Source organism: Magnolia sinica, chromosome 1 (assembly GCF_029962835.1).
Source record: "Magnolia sinica isolate HGM2019 chromosome 1, MsV1, whole genome shotgun sequence".
Lineage (NCBI taxonomy): Eukaryota > Viridiplantae > Streptophyta > Magnoliopsida > Magnoliales > Magnoliaceae > Magnolia > Magnolia sinica.
The window spans coordinates 115,799,010-115,816,994 of NC_080573.1; the positions used below are offsets into that span (position 1 = coordinate 115,799,010).

Sequence of the window (17,985 nt, forward strand, 5' to 3'; positions counted from 1 at the left end):
GCACCGTATTCAAATTTGAACTAGTACAAGTGAGCCCATGGCTATATGATCTATACCATTGTTGGTGGACCATGCTCCAAAAATATCTTGATTGGGAAATCCTAGCCGCCAATCTTGGCCCCTTTTTTCAGTTCTGTGTAGATGATTACTGTATTCCTTTCTTAACTATTTATTTGCGTGCAACAAATCCAAGGGTTGGGATTTTACTAGTGAAGATACTTTTGGGGTATGGTCTATCCACGGTCATGATATATTACCAAAATGCCCTTGAAACCCTAAACGAATAGACTAGGTTGAGCCAATGAGATCCTAGAAACAGCCTAGAACATATTAATTAATAAACAGGCCAGTTTGCCAGATCAAACCCGGAATGAAGTGAGCCAAGCCCAAGAGCCTGGCAATTGACAACCCTATCACAATTCTCATGGACGACCATCTTCGACATAAACAATGTCTAAGCAGGTTTGCAAATGGTCTCGCTTGAGTGTCGAAGCCCATCTCTACAAGAAAACTAAAACCACCGGTAATTAAATACCCAAAAAACAGCCAGTGAAACTTTTACCGGCGGTCAGGTAAGCACAGTAAAAGCAGCATCAGTAAAAGATTTGCTGACAGCTAGTATCCTTTACCGGCATTTGTTTTAGTCTCCACTATATCGTAAGGTTTTACCGGTGGCCTACATCTTTTACCGGCACTTTTACGAGCTTTGGTAAACCCCTGAAAGTACCAGTAAAGATTTACTGAAGCACCGGTATATACGCAGGCTACTGTTTATATTTGATTGAAACCTGCATTTTTTATTTTATTTTTTTACATGTTTAAAACTTAAAAGATAATATTATATAAATCTCATGACAACACTTCCTCTACTAATTCCAAAACTATATCAGTTGTACTGCTTACTACCATTTATCCAGCAACTCTTCCAGCTGCTAACCGGAAATAGGTGCTCTGTTGTGCTTGAGTGCTATAGTTCAGTGCAGCTGGAAATAGGTGCTCTGTTGTGCTTGAGTGCTATAGTTCAGTTCTGATGCATCATTCTTGTCAAGGTTCTTATGCACGGTTGGAGAGGTGACCTGGATGTCATCTCCATAGAATCTTCATATGCACTGTGGCAGATCGTATCCATTGCAATTACAAAAGATGTAGGAGCTGAATCTCTAGTGACTGGATACCAATTATCTGGCCAGTTATGGGCATGGGCATGAAATGTTCAACTTTGTTGCCACACTCGAATCATCATTGTCACAATTGTCAACTTTTGAAACTGCACCTGCAGAAAATATGTTAGCTTTGCCTGTCCATTGTGTTGAGTCCTTAGTAAAAACTAATGATGTAAGGCAGTTGCCGGATATGCAGCAAAAACAACAGCCTTCTTTATTTTCATCTATTGATGGTCAATCTACTGTTCAGCAGGTCACACCACCAGTTGGTGGAGCTCCAAACAATTAGGTAACTCATGCCAGGTTGTCCTCTCTAATTTCTGTTTTGTAATGTTACGCGGTTTTGTACTGTTTTTTGGTCCATGCAGCCTTTTATCTATTCATTAATTGCAAAGTCAAGCCTGGCAATGCCAGTAATTCAAACCTGATCATGACCCATAATGATCCTAAAATAGGCCTGTAATGAGGATTTGTGGATTACTCAAAGGAAAGATCCATCGAACCTGCGCTCAGCCATAGCCTATTCATTAGCCAGGCCTGAAATTCAGGTCACTGTCCAACCCACATGCGTATAAACCAGGCCAAAGCCTGGTCAATTGTCAGTCAGGCCTGGAAGCATGACTGGCTAGTCCAGCCCAAATGTTAAATATGCAGAATGCACTACATAATGCTGCAATGGAATTCTTCACAGCAATTAAATTCATTGCTAGCACCAATGATGGAAAGAAGATGTACAATCTGTGGGACCGCTTGGATGGCCTACAAGAATATTCTCGACCATCGTTGACTTCATCACCATCCCCATCAATAACAATTCCTTCGACATCACAATCCCACTTCCAAATCAATCAAAAGCATACATCAAACAGTTCTTAACTTTCAAAGCATTTAAACGATACAAAGCAGCTGAGGGCTTGTTTGGATTGCAGAACTCCGAAGTAATAGAAAAACATAATTATAACAATTTTAATTATCTGTTGCATAAAATCAATTATCTTTGCCGTCGGATTCTCACGTTTGTTTCTCATTTCTTTAAGTCAAATTACAATGCTCAAATTTTACTTATAAGTAACAAATCATGCACTCAGTTTACTATCAGAATCCAAGGCCACCATGATATTAGAAAGAAATTCACTCCCTCCATGTTGCCAGCTCATATTAAGACATGAGCATAAAAATTAAAACTCAAGTAAGCCCCCCGTAGTGACAGATGCACGTTTCTCTATTTTTTATTTTTATTTTTATTTTTTTACATTTGAAATGGTTCCAAATTTAGAACGGCCTACATCCATTCTTAAACCCAATACGTAGCCGTTCCAAATTTGCAATTTTAGTATAGTGAGGCTACACCTGGAGTAATTAATGGGGACTGAAAGACAACGGTTGAACCATTTGTAGGTTCCATCTTGATTTTATATGCCATCCAAACCATTCATAATATCATTTCCACTTGGGAAGAGCTAAAAACATATATATTAGCCTCATTCAAAACTTTTGTGGCCCACGAATGTTTCAATCCCTAACGTCTCCTATCATGTTGCCCACTTGAGCTTTGGATCCGACTAGAGGTGGGCATATTGGACCCAATCCGGTGGATCCGACCCGATCCGACTCGACTCGGTACAGTTCCGAACAGAACCGACGGCCTAGATCGGCCCTGATCGGGTCTGTCCATCTAGATCCGATCATTTTTCGGGTCGGATTCGGATAGTGGTGTATCCGGAAAGAACCGATCCGAAACCCGGACCGAAATGGTCCGAACCGACCTGACCCGGGATGTAAATATCCCTCTATTTTACAAAATATTCCCATATCTTTGGCTTTTCGTTTGGCGCCCAAAAAACCCGCCCAATATACACTTGAGCCCCCAAAACTCTCTCTCTCTCTCTCTCTCTCTCTCTCTCTCTCTCTCTCTCTCTCTCTCTCTCTCTCTCTCTCTCTCCCCCTTTCTGATGAAGAAGAAGGTAAGAAAAAACTAGTTAAATACCTTTCTTTCTGCAGTTGAGTTTCAGAGATTTATCGATCGGAGAGATATACATTGAGATACATTGGATAGCTATATACGGAGGAGAGAAAGAGAAAGACCGACGCAGCAGAAATTGATCGAAGAAGGTTGGCATATGGCTGTTTACAGGCGTGACGGTCAGACTCAGAGACGAAAGCGGACGTTAGCAAGTTCTGTGGGTCTAATCACGAGGTATGTGTTATATCCAAACCGTCCATCCATTTGGCAATATCTTATTAAGGCTTGAGACAAAAATACGATAGATTAACTATTAAGTGGACCACACTACGGAAAGCAGCAAGGGATTGAACGTCTACCATTGAAACCCTTGTTGGGTTCACAGAAGTTTTGGATCAACATGAAATTTGTTTTTCCACTTCATTCAGGTCTTTGTGACCTTATGAACAGATTGGATGGAAAATAAACATTATGGTGGGCCTACAAATTGTTTAACAATGAAAATCATCATCTCCGCTGCTATTTATGGTGTGGTCCAGATGATCTTTGGATCTGATTCATTTTTTTGGATAATGCTCTAAAATGATCTCTAAAAATAGATAAACGGTATAGATATAATAAATACATCACTGTGGGCCATGTAACTTTGATCTCCTTTGAACCGTTCGTACAACTCAGAGCTCAAGGACCGTCAGTGCTCGTCTTCGCACGACACGTACCTAAAGTAGCTGTATAGTTGGCGTGAGCTATAGCAGTACTTCTCGCTTTACGTACTGAGTTACTCGTACGCTCTTATCATACTGAGTAAACTCAGTTGGGCCCACCGCAAATGCATGTAGTTCATCCACGCTGTCCATTCATTTTGCCAGATCATTTTATGGGTTCAACGCAAAATTGATGCATATACAAAGCTCAAGTGGATCATACCACTGGAAAAAGTGGAAGTATTGATTTCAACCGTTGAAAATTTTTTAAGGCCCTCAATGATGTTTAGTTGTCATCCAACCTGTTCATAAGATCACAAAGACATGGATGAAGGGAAAACACATATATCAGCTTGATCTAAACCCTATGTTGTCCCCAAGAATTTTTCAACGGTAGATGTTCAATTCACACTGTTTTCGGTGGTGTGGTCCATTTGAGGTTTGGATATGCTCCATTTTTGGGTAATGCCCTAAAATTATGTTTCAAAAGAGATGGACGGGGTGGATACAATGCATGAATGTCACTAGGGCCCACTGAGTTTACTCAGTATGCTTACCGTACTGACTACGCAATCCGCTTCCCTTCATATAGGGTCTGTTTGTTTTTACATTTCACGGGTAATTACATTCTCCCTGAGCATTTATTATTTGCTCAGGGAAATGCATTGGTAAGGTAACCAGGCATCATCACGAATTCGTCCGTTTGAAATTACTAGGCGGGATTGCAAATGCCCAGGAATGACACTCCGCGCGTTTGTTTTTAGCCTATGACCGGCTCGCTGTAAGTGGTACATGCGACAGTGGTCGGTGCTTTGTGGGCCCTACCATGATGTATGTGTTCCATCCATGCTGTCCATCTATTTTTTCAGACGATTTTATGATACGAGACAAAAAATGAGTTATATCAAAATCTCAGGTGGACCACATTACAAGAAAAATTATTGAATGAGCGTTAACCATTAAAAACTTTTTGGGGCCATAAAAGCTTTGGATCAAGTTGATCTTTGCTTTTTCTCTTCCTCTAGGTCTGTATGACCTAATCAACAGATTGGATGTCAAATAAACAGTACAGTGGGCCTTAGGAGGATTTTAACGGTGGATATCCAATCACTATTGTTTTCCTGTGGTGTGGTCCACCTGATATTTATATCCCTCTCATTTTTTGGATCAAGCACTAAAATGATTAATAAAAATGAATGAACAGAATGGATGAAACACATACATCATGGTGGGGCCCACGGATCACCAACCACCAGCCAAGGGGAGTAGCGAATCCGTTTCACCGCTTTCCACGTTAGCAGTAGGCATCCGCACGAGATTTCCCTGCGAAATCTCTTGCAAGTGAGCTGTGTTTTCCATCCGCCATCTGCACGCCGCCCTTCCATCAGTCAAACGGGCAAAAGCGTCATTATGGCCCATTTCACCGGGATTTCACCGAACCACTCAAAAACAAACACGCCCATAAAGCTTCTTCAGGAAGCTTTCGCAGTGAGATATTTTATCCTATTGGGTAAACTACGTGGGACCGTCTTAATTTTTTTTTAGTTTATCCACATCGTTCATCAGTTTTTTCAGATCATTTGAGGGGTTGATGCTAAATTTTAAGTATATCTAATAATCAAGTAGATCACATCATAAGAAATAGTGAGAATAAGGATTTCTACACTGTTGAAAAAATGGACGATCGAACCTCGCTCAATCCGATTCGACTCGATTTTCCTGACCGAGTCGGAATCGGATTGGTTCAGACTAGTAGGGATTCGGATCTATTTGAGTTAGATGTCACGCCCCCAAACCCGGAAATCGGATTCACAGGAATCCTGATCGCCGAATCCGTTGCCGACAGCCTCCGTAGTATCCCATTCTCGGTTCCTAGCGTCCATATGCTAGATTCCGATTCTGGGATCCTACAAGGAGGATTTCTTTTGTACATTTAACTCATAATAAGCATAACCATAAGATTACCCAATTCACAAAGGCAACATCATCATCACATATCTACTAATATAATCATTTGAGTACAATGCTGAAAGAGAAATACATAAATCGAAAATCAAGCTCCAGAAGACCGCCGCACGCTCCAAGCTCAACACTACTGTAACCTAACATCACCTGCACGCATCTATCGTGCATAAGCTTATAGAAAACTTAGAGGGTGGTGTAAGTGTGTGCACAAGGTAAGTGTCAAGTATTCAACGCAATGACATAATCATACAATGTCGAAATAAGCGCAAGGTCATGAATCATACATTATCAAAGTAAGCGAAAATACTGACAAGTCCATAAGTCAAACAATATCAAAATACGCAATACAAATCAACTATACAAATGAATAGTCAAAGAGAGCCAAATATCAGATGCCGAGAGTAAAATGCAATATGTAAATGCTGCTAAGTTCATCTAGACCATATAAGTGCAGAAACATAGTAACCCAAAATGCTAAGTACTACGGATGCAATGTGATATGCGGTGCGAATGAAATGTTCATGCTAGAGTGTGAAGTCGGGATGATAGTACGTAGTATCGCAGGCTACGGGGTCCACTACAAGGGACTTCTATCCAAACCAGTCCCATACCTAAATTTGGATAGTCAGACTCAATGTAGTAAATTCCTAATTTCAGGTTAGTCGCACGCCCAACCGAAATCTTCACCATGCGAAGGTACACGTAACAAATAGTTACGCACCACCAGCCTGAGTGGATAGTGAATGAATGAATATGCAATTCCTACTCAATAAGTCCACATATTAGTATGGTTACTCTCTGAAAAATCACCAGGGTCTATTACACTCCAAACTAGATTGTCGCCCCATCACGCGCAACAAGGTGAGTGGAAGAGACCTCACTATCCGCCTACCAATATCGGGCCCAGCTCGTCGATAGCGGACCCATTCCTCGAGCTGGTCAGACTCAGCCTAGCATTGCCCCCTCCTCTCGGGCAGGTAAGGCCGTACCCCCTTCCAACCGACCACGACATAGTGGAAGACGCGGTCTGACGGTATACGGTCCTCATACGCTCATGCATCCACTTGGTCTAGACGTTAGAGCAACCTTTGGAACCAAGAGAGTTTAGGGACTTTCACCCATGGATATCTATAGCACCCCATGTAGAACAGATTTTCGATGTCCCATCTGGCCATCCACGAAATACCTGTGGAGGCTACGCCCCTGATGTCGCTAGGGCGTACATTAATCACAACAGACAATGCAAGATGCATGAGTCATACAATCCAGGCATGCATCAATCCTGCGCATACCGTGCGCTCATGTGAGATAACCTCCACCTATCAGGGAGTCTCATAACAACATGCTCAATGACATATGCAATGATCAACCACATCTTATAACAAACATGCAGATGATGCGCATAGGCATGTATCATGATGTTATGCTATCATGTACTCATAATCGGTATCAATAACCAGCAATGCTATCATGTACTCATAATCGGTATCAATAATCGGCAACGCTATCATGTACTCATAATTGGCCTGGACAATGTGGACATTTAACCAACATTGCCCCCAAGGAATAGACCACATAGAGCCTAACATATAGTGGATTCATGGCCTCACTCATGAGCTTAATACACATCACGATGGGCCTCTCACATGGGCCTATTATACATCACAATGAGATCCATCTCCTGGCCCTCAAATGCACCACAATGGGCCTCATCACATATGCCTCATGTACATCATATAAGTCTTGACAATCGGCCTTAGCAATCGAAATCAGTCCTGACAATCGAAATTGGGCTCAATAATCAAAATTGGCCTATACAATCGGCATCGACAAATTGGAATCGGCGTCGATACTCGGCCTCGACAATCGGAATTGGCCTTAATACTCGGCCTCGATAATCGGCCTCGATTGGAATCGGCAATCGGTCACGATAACCGGCTTTGATCGCTAATCGGTTAATCGGCCACGACAATCAAAATCGATCAATACTCAAAATCGGCAAATCGGTCACGATATCCGGCCTCGATCGCTAATCGGTCAATCGGCCACAATAATCAAAATCGATCGATACTCAGAATCGGCAAATCAGTCACGGTAATCGACCTTAATCGCTAATCGGTCAATCGACCACGACAATCAAAATCGATCGATACTCAGAATCGGCAAATCGGTCACGATAATCGACCTTGATCGCTAATCGGTCAATCGGCCATGACAATCAAAATCGATCGATACTCAGAATCGGCAAATCAGTCACGGTAATCGACCTTGATCGCTAATCGGTCAATCGGCCACGACAATCAAAATCGATCGATACTCAGAATCGGCAAATTGGTCATGGTAATCGACCTTGATCGCTAATCGGTCAATCGGCCACAACAATCAAAATCGATCGATACTCAGAATCGGCAAATCAATCACGATAATCGACCTTTATCGCTAATTGGTCAATCGACCACGATAATCAAAATCGATCGATACTCAGAATCAGCAAATCGGTCACGATAATCAGCCTTGATCGCTAATCGGTCAATCGGCCATGACAATCAAAATCGATCGATACTCAGAATCAGCAAATCGATCACGATAATCGACCTTGATTGCTAATTGGTCAATCGGCCACGACAATCAAAATCGATCGATACTCAGAATCAACAAATTGGTCACGGTAATCGACCTTGATCGCTAATTGGTTAATCGGCCACGACAATTAAAATCGATTGATACTCAGAATCGACAAATCGGTCACAGTAATCGACCTTGATCACTGATCGGTCAATCGGCCACGACAATCAAAATCGACCGATACTCAGAATCGGCAAATCGGTCACGATAATCAACCTTGATCGCTAATTGGTCAATCGGCCGCGACAATCAAAATTGATCGATACTCAGAATCAGCAAATCGGTCACGGTAATCGACCTTGATCGCTAATCGGTCAATCGGCCATGACAATCAAAATCGATCAATACTCAGAATCAGCAAATCGGTCACAGTAATCGACCTTGATCTCTAATCGGTCAATCGGCCACGACAATTAAAATCGATCGATACTCAGAATCGACAAATCGGTCACGGTAATTGACCTAAAAAGGCCTAAGGGAAGGTCACAATGAGGACATCTAACCGTCATTGCTTATCAAGGTGGACATTCAACCAACATTTCTCCCAAAGAGTGACCCATACAAAGGATCCACACACAACGCAACCACCATACATAGCTCGCATTGGGCCTTAACCATGGGCCTCAAATATATCACAATGGGCCTTGCCCATGGGCCATGAATACGTCACAATGGACCCTGCCTATGGGCCTCAAATCCACAATAGGTGAGCCCTACACATGGGCCTTACATACATCAAGTGGGCTTCATTAATGAGCCGCACTAATGGGCCTTATACACATCAAGTGGGCTACATCATTGGGCCGCACTGTTGGGCCTTGTACATATCAAGTGGGCTATATCATTGGGCCGCACTAATGGGCCTTATACACATCAAGTGGGCTACATCATAACAGGTACGTAGCTGGTGTGAGGGTACTCCAGCCGATCCGTTCCCCACACGTGCATCAAAGTAAGTCCCACCGTCCAAAGACTGGACGGTGGAGATACATACATCACGTGGGTCCCACATCCCATGTGGACCGATGGACAGAGTGGATATAGAATAAATACATCAAGATGGGCCACGATGGATGGCATAGATAAGACACAAAAATTCAAGTGGGGCCTCATCAGCACAGTCCAGATATAGATAGTAGGGATACAAAATACATATGGCAAGGTGGGCCCCCATCATAACGTCTATTTTCCATCCAATCTGTCCATACGGTCACAAAGACCTGGTTAAGGAGGAAAAACAAATATCATTGCTCCAAAACTTCTGTACTCCTAAGAAGTTTCAACGGTGGATGATCAATCCCCACTGATTTCTGCAGTGTGGTCCACCCGATGGATGGCTGGATCTATCACACATTTCATGGTGGGTCCCATCCAGATGGACGGCCAGGATAAAGCAGATATCCCAGGCGGGACCCACAGAATTTGCTGACGCAAGTACAGTGCTATTTGATGCGGGTACCAGCCCACCGTCCATCAGATGGACGGTTTGGATGAAGAACAAATGGACGGTGGGGTATAAAACATATATATCACAGCGTGGCCCACGGTGCTTGCGGCTGCACGTACAGCAGCAGTTGCAGCGGCTACTGGCCCACCCTCCATCAGACGGACAGTTTGGATTTAAATAGATGGACGGTGGGGATTTGAGCCACTAGCTGACGTAAACACATCAGCTATGTGCTGGTATGGTGGCAGACCAGCCAATCCTCTCTCACGGTGGGAGGGTCCCACGTGCTGGGCTCAGCACGGTGTGCTTCCACCTGAGATTTGCATCTGCCACATTCCAGCCTATGGCCTGGGTCCTAGATGAACGGTGTGAATGAAACACGTGCCTTATGTGGGGCCCACAGAATCCGCTGACGTCCTGCAGTGGGATGGCCCACGGTCCAGATGATGAACGGCATAGATAGAGCAGATACATCACTGTGGCCCTACACAGCACCGTCCAAATGGACGGTGCAGATAAATACATCATGGTAGGCTCCACGAACCTCGCTGACATCACTTCATCAGCCATATGGCTGGGGTGTGAGGAATCCCAGCCAATCCACTCCTCATCAGGTGGGTCCCACAATATAATATGATAATTTAATATATATATATATATATATATAGAGAGAGAGAGAGAGAGAGAGAGAGAGAGAGAGAGAGAGAGAGAGGGAGGCAGCTTCAACGTCCAGCGTCCAATCTAGACGGACGGCTTGGGTGAAACACAAACATCAGTGGGGTCCACGGTTGCTGACGCAATACAGAAGCTACATGGCTGCGTGGGTCCCACCGTCCCACACCGTGGATGGTGAGGATCAACATCAAGGTGGGCCACAAAATGGAAAAAGGGAGAGAGAGAGAGAGAGGGAGATCGGATGATGGAGGGACCCCGCCACTGTGGGTCCCTCTTAAATACAAAACATACATCAAGATAGGTCCTGCCAATGTGGGCCCTTAAATCACAAAAAGACAAATACAAGATCACCCACCTTAGATCTCTTCTTCCCTCTTCCGCCAATGCATGCTAGATCTCCAAATGAACAATTTCAATGGTTGGGTCAAACTTGGATGGTGGAGATGGGAGATAGAAGTGGGCCACAAAGCTTCTCCCATGGAGAGCGATGGACGTGGGTTGCTTGGGAGGAAAAATAAGAGAGAGAGAGAGAGGAGAGAGAGAGGTGAGTGTGATGGGTGAAAAGGTGAGTGATGGGTGTACTTTGTGTAAGAGAGTGTTGACTTTACGGGTTGCTTGGGGATGGGGTGATGTGTACTTGACGTGAGGTGTGATTGATGGGATTGATGGAACATGATTTGAAATCTTTCTTGGGTTTGCAAATGCACGGTGTTTTCTCGAACTGAACGCGGGCCCACATCTCTTTGCCTGGGTATCGTCTCGATGCGCGAGACGCGGCATTGGAACCGCAGCGACGGCGCGGTCACTAGGGTACAAGTCTCGGGTTGAGCTGACTCTAGTTTGCAGGACTCAGCTTAGGATCACGCGCAAATGTCAAATAAGGGTCGAAGGTTGCTGGAATTCGATCGGGAGGATTGCGGGAACCTATGGAACGGTACGGAGTACGATACGGGCCTTACATTAGATGCCTCAAATCTGGTACCGGATTTGCTCGAGTTCGGGTCAGGCGCTGCAGATTTCGATTAGGGTCAGGTTGGATTGAATCCGATCCGACATGGCCGATGCCCAGCTCTAGATCTGACACATTTTGAGCTCATGTCCTAACATGAACTAGAAAAATGGATGGAGGGGTAGATTTATCCCAAACATAGTGCCCCGTTAGATATCACATGTGAAAAATGATAGTTGTCATTTGTTGTAACACCCCGAACTTTTCAATACCTGAGTATTGAAAGTTCTGAGTGTTACCATGCAATTTAACTTATTATGTACATGTGTACGATACCAATCTAGCTATCCTAACCTTACATCCATTCTTCAACACAAATCTGACCGTTGTGAATAATCTCCATTCATAGATCAACCCATCCGATCGTTAATTTTGAGATATGATCGTCATATACCCAAGTATTCTCATTTGTTCATCATAACCAACCATTCAGCCAATTAATCTTCCCATATATGTACATCACTTAATCATTACAATTAGACCATCGGATCACTAAATATACCGATGATTTTCACCTAGACTAGGCTAAGGACCCTTAAGAACCTTAAGGGTCATATCTAAAGATGATCTGACTATTAGATTGATGGGAACCCACAACTAGAACCCAAATCAAGTTGTGGGGCTCACCTAAGCTTTGGGTCAACCTGATTTTTTTGTCTAAATGTCCTAAGGGGAACTATTCAAATTGAATGGATGGTGTGGATTGTACCATGCAACCCCATGGACCCCACCATCAATCCCAAGAGTGCACGGTGCATGTGCACCAGCAGTGCATGGGGCCAAAGAAACCAAGTCAAACTAGGTTTGACTGAGGATGCCCAATGGAAATTTGACCGTACTGACCTTTATGTATGGTCAAATTTCCTAAAAAGATTCAACCTTTTAAATATTCCGAGGGTGGCCTTCTGATAAGCTTCCGAAAATTACTTAGACCAAAATGCCCTTTGTCCTTAGTTTAGTAGTTGTATGGTTTTTGAGTGAATAAGAAGTTACGTCGTATTTAATGTCAAGAAAGTAACGTGTATGGAACCCTTTTTTTAGGCGTGGGCAAGGCCCAAACCATGGGGCCCACACTGATGTATGTGTATAATCCATGCCACCCATCCTTCTTGCCATATCATTTTAGGGTTAGGGCCCAAATATCAGCCTGATCCAGAACTAGTGTGGGCCACATAATAGAAATAATGGTGATAGTGTCACCCATTATTGATACTTTCCAGGCTCATTGTGATGTTTGTTAGAAGTGAACACCTCATAAGGCGGGACTTTTTGGGCCCACGACAAGCTGGCCGACAAGGTGGATGGAACATATCACCTCATTGTGGGCCTTAGGCTATGGTACCAATGGTTAGCCTTTTATTTGGTAGTAAATGATGTGAACATGTGACAACCACGACCCATATAACATGACAACCACGACCCATATAACATAAGAACTACGACCCATGCAAACTATGACCCATATGGGCCCACATTGATGTATGTGTATAATCCATGCCGCCCATCCTTTTTGTCGTGTCATTTTAGGGCTAAGGCCCAAATATCAGCCTGATCCAGTGCTCGTGTGGGCCACATAATAGAAAATAATGGTGACTATTGAAACTTTACAGGCTCACTGTAATGTTTGTTAGAAGTGAATACTGCCCAAGTCAGGACTTTTTGGGCCCACGGCAAGTTGGCCGACAAGGTGAATGGATTGGATCACCCAGTTGTGGGCCTTAAGCTATGGTACCAATGGATAGGTAATAAAGGAAGTGAACACGTGAAAACCACGATCGTCCATATAACATGACAACCATGACCCATATAACATGACAACTACGACCCATGCAAACCACGACCCATATGGGCCCACATTGATGTATGTGTATAATCCATACCGCCCATCCTTTTTGTCGTGTCATTTTAAGGCTATAGCCCAAATATCAGCCTGATCTAGTGCTCGTGTGGGTCACGTAATAGAAAATAATGGTGACAGTGACACCCACTCTTGAAACTTTCCAGGCTCACTATGATGTTTGTTAGAAGCGGACACTGTCCAAGTCAAGATTTTTTGGGCCCACGGCGAGTTGGCCGACAAGGTGGATGGATCGGATCAACCCATTATGGGCATTAGGGTATGTTACCAATGGCTAGCCTTTCATTTAGTAGTAAAGGAAGTGAACATGTGACAACCACGGCCCATATAACATGACAACCACGACCCATGACAACTAGACAACCACGACCCATATAACATGACAACCACGACCCATGACAACTAGACAACCACGACCCATATAACATGACAACCACGACCCATGACAACTACAACCCATATACAATGACAACCACGGCCCATGACAACCACGATCTATTTTTGGTAGTGTAGATGGATCAAAGGCTATAGATTAAGGCCATGGTATAATCCAATTGATCTTTGGATATGCTTCAATTTTGGGCTCAACCCCTTAAATTAGATGGGAAAACGGATGGACGGCATGGATAGACCACATACATTCAAGGTGGGCCCAACCAAGTGCTCAATCCGATTTCCTCTCTTGAGCGTAACTTACATTGGGAAAAAGCTATCTTGCGTGAGGGAAAGAAAAATGACTGTGGATTGATACTGACAGGTTAAGTATCCGGACTCGCAATTGATAGGTTGAGTATCCAGACTCGCTAATGAAGTGACGTCACCAAGTTTTGTGTGTCCCATCATGATCTATTTTTTGTATCCACACCGTCCATCCATTTGGGGAGACCATTTTAGGGCATGAGCCAAAGAATTATTCAAATCCAAAACTCGAGTGGGCCCCACCATAGAAAAAAGGAGAGAGTGACGCCCACCGTTAAAATTTTCTAAGGGCTACAAAAGTTTTCGATGAAGCTGAAATTTGTGTTTTACCTTCTTTAATGTCTGTCTTAACTTATGAACATGTTGGATCTCAGATAAACATCATAGTGGACCTTATGAAGGTTTCAACGGTGGGCATCACTCTTGCCACTGTTTTTTGTGGTGGGGTCCACTACATATTTGGATCTGACTTATTCTTTGTCTCTTGACCTAAAATGATCTCTCCAAATAGATGGATGGTGTGGATACAACACATACATCATGGTGGGTCCCACAAAAATTAGTGACGTCACTTCAGTGGCGAGTCTCACTACCCAACTTGTCCGCATCTAGTCCACGTCGGACGAGGATTTCCTGCAAAAGCCTTTCCCACGAAGTTCCTGCGCTAGGAACGCAGGTGGGACCCAATGTGATGTTTGTAAGGAATCCTCTCTGTCCGTCCGTTTTGTGAGTTCATTTTAGGACATGAGGCCAAAAATGAACAGTATCCAATGCTCAAGTGGGCCGAAAACATGATAATTGAACGTCCACATTTGAAATATTCGTGGGGCCAAAGAAGTTTTGAATCATTCTAATATTTGTGTTTTCAGTTCATCCCAATAGGAATGACGTTTTAACGGTATGGAGGGCATGTAAACATCACTGTCAAACCCAGGGAGGTTTTAACGATAGGCATTTCCCTAACTACCTTTTCCTTTAGTACGGCCCACTTGAGTCTTGGATCCTACTCACGTTTGGTGTAATATCCTAAAATGAGCTTTAAAAAAAGGATGGACGGAGTGGATTCCTGACAAATATCACAATGGGCCCCACCTAAGTTTCCAGCACAAGAACTTCCTGTGAAAGCCTTTCGCAGGAAATCCGCTTCCGTATCTAGGACAAAAGCCGCTTGGCTGGTGTACCACACAGCTATATAGCTGCTATATTAACGTCAGCAAGTTTTGTGGGTCCCATCATGAGGTATGTGTTATAGCCAAACCATCCATCCATTTGGTGAGCTCGTTCTAAGGCTTGAGACTAAAAATAAGATAGATCTAAATATAAAGTGGACCACACCACAAAAAAAAAGTGAGGGATTTAACGTCTACCATTGAAACCCTTTTGGGGGTCACGAAAGTTTTGGATCAACATGAAATTTGTTTTTCCTCTTCATACAGGTATTTGTGACCTTATGAACAGATTGGATGGAAAATAAACATTATGGTGGGCCCTACAAATTTCTTAATGATGAAAATCATTATCCCGCTGCTATTTTTAGTGTGGTCCATTTGAGCTTTGGATATGATTCATTTTTTTGGCTAATGCTCTAAAATAATCTCTAAAAATTAATGAACGGTTTGGATATATATAATAAATACATCATTATGGGACTAATGTAACTTTGATCTTATTTTAGTAAGTCACGTTAACTGGAGGAGTCTGAACTCCCGAGACCTTAAGAAGATTATTTTAGTAAGCCACGTTACTCGACTTATGCGGCCCTTTATATGTAGAGATGAACGGTCTTATTGGGCCCATTGTGATGTATATATTTTATCCATTCCGTCCATTCATTTTGAAAAATCATTTTAAGGAATGAGCAAAAAAAATGAGGCATATCAAAGGCTCATGTGGGCCGTACCATAGAAAGCAGTGAAATTGAAAACCTACCATTGAAAACCTTTTGGGGCATAAATATTTTGGATTTAACTCATTTTTTGGTCCATGACGTTAAATTAAATTCTAAATCCAAATGAACAGATTGGATTCAACACATAAATCATGACAGGACCCACGATCCTTACATCATGACAACATCAACCCTTATTACGTTATAACCATGAACTGCACACATCACGTAACAACCTTGACCCATATAATATGACAACCACGACCCATATAACATGACAACCACAACCCATATAACATGACAAGTACGATCTACATAACATGATAACCACGACCAATATAACATGACAACTATGACCCATGACAATCATGACCCGGGTGACAACCACGACCCATATAACATGACAACCACGACCCATATAACAAGACAACTACGACCCATGACAACCAATACAATATGACAACCTCGACCTTGCTACATGACAACTACTATCCATTCGAAGGGTTGTGGTTCACACGCACAATAGATCGTGGTTTTCATCCACAAAGGGTTGTGTTTGACAACAACGATCCATAGTGCATGTGAACCACGACCATTCGAATGGATCGTGGTTGTCATCGAATTATTTATTTTTAAATAATAGGAGTCAAAGCCCACCATGGGGTGATCTGTTCCGTCCACCTTGTCGGCCAGCTCGCCGTGGGGCCAAAAAGTCTTGACTCGCGCAGTGTCCACTTCTAACAAACATCACAGTGGGCCTAGAAAGTTTCAATGGTGGGTGCCGTTGTCACCATTATTTTCTATTATGTGGCCCACACGAGCACCAGATCTGGCTGATATTTGGGCCCTAGCCCTAAAATGACACGACAAAAAGGATGGCCGACATGGATTATACACATACATCAGTGTGGGCCCCACGAGTTGGGCCTTGCCCATGCTAAAAAAGGCTTTCATCCATGTCGATTTCTCAAGATTGAAATAATACTTGACTTCTTCCGCACTCTAAACCGTACAACTACTGATCCAAGGATAAGGGCATTTTCATCTGAAACATTTTCCAAAAGTTGTCAGAAGGCCACCCTCGAAATATTTGGAAGGTTGAATCTCTTTAGGAAATTTGACCATACAACGAGTCCAATACGGTCAATTTCCCATGCCCGAAAAGGAAGAATTCCTTCCTCTCCTTTTTCCCGCTAAGTCAATTTTAAAACAGACATCGTCCATGTGTTGGTTGGTGGCCCACCAACAAGACCCGATTGGACGATCTGAACCGTCCATCAGGTGTGGCTCTCAAGTGCAACCGAAACCCAACACTTTCGGATGCTGAAACCCACAAACATATGCACAGTTTCTGACTGAATTAGGCTGGCCTGTAGGCAAAATCATGTTTCCACCCCCTTCAAAACCAACCTACTGTGATTCATGTGGGCCACCTAGAGCCAATCCAGGCCATTAAAAATCAAGGGACAAGAACTCCAATCCCACCCAAGCCATCTGAAGGGAATACCAGGAGGAGTTGAATATGGCATTCCGCACTTTCTTCCCTCGCACGAATTGCAACTCTGAAAACTTTGATCGCAAGATCCCTGAAACGTTGCGTTCGTAAAATAATAACGCGATCAGACTGAGAACCGGTGGGCCAGGGGTCGTCGAAAGGCCACTGCAGACTGTCCGAAAAGAAAGATTCAAATGAAGAGAAACTGTGGATCAATCTGCCGTTAAAACAGTGTCCACCTGCTCGATCAAGCGCAGGGCGATAGAAATAAGAACAAAGGATCAAGAAGAAGATCGAGGGCGTTTTCCCGATGGCCCTCCATCAAAGAAACTTGTCCCAATTGATCGATTAGATCAAATGCAATGAAAGAAGTATAGTCTAAACCCACACGTAGACAGCAGTGAAACGCTACGTGTAAACAGAGTACGGAGAACAGGGTTCATCAAATCCAGAACTCACCTTTCGCAGGGGCTAAAGGCTATAAAACCCCACAC

At 43.3% G+C, this 17,985-nt stretch overlaps 1 pseudogene; it reads right to left on the reverse strand.

Annotated features, from left to right (window-relative positions):
- Nucleotides 1-1,762: 1,762 nt before the first annotated feature.
- LOC131248504 (uncharacterized) overlaps nucleotides 1,763-17,985 on the reverse strand; it is a 19,362-nt pseudogene continuing 3,139 nt past the window's right edge.